Raw genomic sequence first — 2,883 nt, 5'->3', positions numbered from 1 at the left:
AGACCTACCTGGAGTTCATTACCTTTGTAAATTGTGAGTTCATTACCTTTGTAAATTGTGAGTTCATTACCTTTGTAAATTGTGAGTTCATTACCTTTGTAAATTGTGAGTTCATTACCTTTGTAAATTGTGAGTTCATTACCTTTGTAAATTGTGAGTTCATTACCTTTGTAAATTGTGAGTTCATTACCTTTGTAAATTGTGAGTTCATTACCTTTGTAAATTGTGAGTTCATTACCTATGTAACTTGCTCAGCTATGAAAACTTTGGAGTCCAGTCCCTGGACCAATTATGTACCTCTGTAATCTTTTGACTTCCGCCCACAGGATGGGTATGGGGTGCATAATAAACATATTAAACAAAACAAGACACTCCTTCAAATTCTAGGCACCCACAAAATGAGAAAAACTATGGATTTGTCCTAAGCCGAATGAAGCCCAGCTACAGCCTATTGATACAGTTAAAAAATAAATGCCTTTTTCTCGACCATAGGATCAAATCTCGCCAGCAAAATCCCAGGTACCAATTCCCGAGCAAGCGATTACTTAGATGGAAATTTCCCAACCTCTTTCTATCTTGCACCAACCAAGCCCACAGAAATCACTACAAAAAATAAATCAGGAAATCTGGCTCAAGTTCCTCCATTGTTGTACAAACGAGCGGCTCATGTTCTCTCACCTGCTATTTCATTACTCTTTAACAAATCATTAGAAACCAGCACTTTCCTGGCACTACTCAAGATAGCAAGGGTCACACCAATACACAAAGGTGGTGACTCCACAGATGTAAACAATTACAGGCCAATATCAAACTTACCGTTGCTATCCAAAATCTTCGAGAAACTTATACACAAAGGATTATATTCCTTTTTAACAGCGCAAAACATTCTCAACCCCTGCCAATTTGGCTTCAGGAAAAGCAAAAGCACAAACGACGCAATTGTAAAAATGATAGACCTGCTGTACACAGCACTTGAAGAAAATGAAAATCCATTAGGACTCTTTGTCGACCTAAGGAAAGCTTTTGATACAGTAAGCCACAGCATCCTACTCCACAAACTTGATCATTATGGCATAAGAGGCCATGCACTTACATTTTTCAAATCCTACCTTATTAACATGCAGCAGCAATACGTCTTTATTAAGGATACACCTTCATCAATAAGACCAGTGGATACTGGAGTACCACAGATAAGTGTCCTTGGTCCCCTGCTCTTCCTCTTATACATTAATGATCTTCCTAATGTATCACAGCACCTTAAAACTATTCTCTTTGCTTACGATACGACTTATGTCATCTCCCACCCTAATCTTGCTTCACTCAACATTATTGTTAACGAAGAACTAGTAAAAATATTAACCTGGAGTACTGCTAATAAACTTACACTTAATATTGACAAAATCTACATTCTGTTTGGGAACAGAACAAGTGTTGCTCAGCTGAACATAACGATTGACAACACTCTTGCTGCTAAACATAATTAGGGCAAATTCCTGGGCCTGCACCTTGACAGCAACCTGAAATTAAACACCCACATCCAACAAATAAAAAAAAAAGTGTCCAAAACAGTTGGGATCCTCTCCAAGATATGTTACTAGGTACCCCAATCATCCCTACTCACACTGTACTATTCACTCCTCTATCCCTACCTCACGTATGCTATTTGTGCCTGGGGTTCAATAGCAGCAACTCACCTAAAGCCAATAATAACCCAACAGAAAGTCGCAGTAAGAATTAACACACAATCCAATGCAAGACAACACACACCCCCATCCTTCAAAAACCTAAACCTACTCACCGTACAGAACATTCACACTTACTGTTGTGAAACCTACATTTACAGTACCATAAATTCTAATATTAACCCTGAACTAAAACACTTTCTTGATAGTTGCAACAGGACACATAAACACACTACCAGACACAAAAATCTCTATGACATTCCCCGTGTCCGACTAAACCTCCACAAAAATTCAATGTACATAAAAGGGCCTAAAATCTGGAACTCCCTGACTGATAACTCCAGAACCGCGGACTCAACCACCATTTTCAAAACTACCGTTAAAAAAACATTTCATCTCCCTAATACACCCCATCATCAGCTAACCAAATGAAAACCACCTAATTCTCTTTTTGTATAATGAACACATCCAAAACAATATAGTCTTACTCTCGTTATCTGTAATTTCCTCCTAATTTACGCTCACACCCACCCAAATGACTAAACATAAAATTCCCAATATAGTTATTGCCTATTAAATCTTAATTAAGTTAGTCCTAAGTTTGCCTAAGATACTCTTCCAGTATATGAGCGTTAATAAAAACAATGTATCATGCCAAGATGAATCCAATCCCATCGCTAAATCTACTATTTGTAATACTATTATTATATGATTTGTACTGCCTAACTATTTTAAATCTAATTGTGTATGTACCTAATTAGGTATGTATCTACTTATGTATGTATTGTATATATCTAATAATGTATCTTCAAATGTATTGCTACATAAACTATATCAGTAGAGTAAGAATTAGTATTAGTCTGCCCGAAATGCCTAGGCATGCTAGTGGCCTTCTTTGTAATTAATATTTTATAACATGTAAACCACACATTGTAAGCTTTACAAGAAAATAAAGATCTTGATTTTGATGTTAGTGGACTTTAAGGGCGTGATTCAGACTCTCACCATCCCTGTGACCACGACCCTAAAATATTTACATACGAGCCCGGCGGTGAGATATGAGATAATAAATTCCCACAAGGGATTTAAGGGAAAGATATGAGCTCTCTCTCTCTCCCCAGATAGTCGTTCTCTGCAGATAGCTTTGATGCGGTTAGGTATTGTAATGAATGCGTATCGTTGTTTAAAGGAAAAACGTTGA

The sequence above is a fragment of the Cherax quadricarinatus genome, chromosome 27, assembly GCF_038502225.1.
Source record: "Cherax quadricarinatus isolate ZL_2023a chromosome 27, ASM3850222v1, whole genome shotgun sequence".
In the NCBI taxonomy this organism is placed as follows: domain Eukaryota; kingdom Metazoa; phylum Arthropoda; class Malacostraca; order Decapoda; family Parastacidae; genus Cherax; species Cherax quadricarinatus.
The sequence above is the reverse complement of the archived record's forward strand: the minus strand, read 5'-3'. Positions refer to the sequence as shown.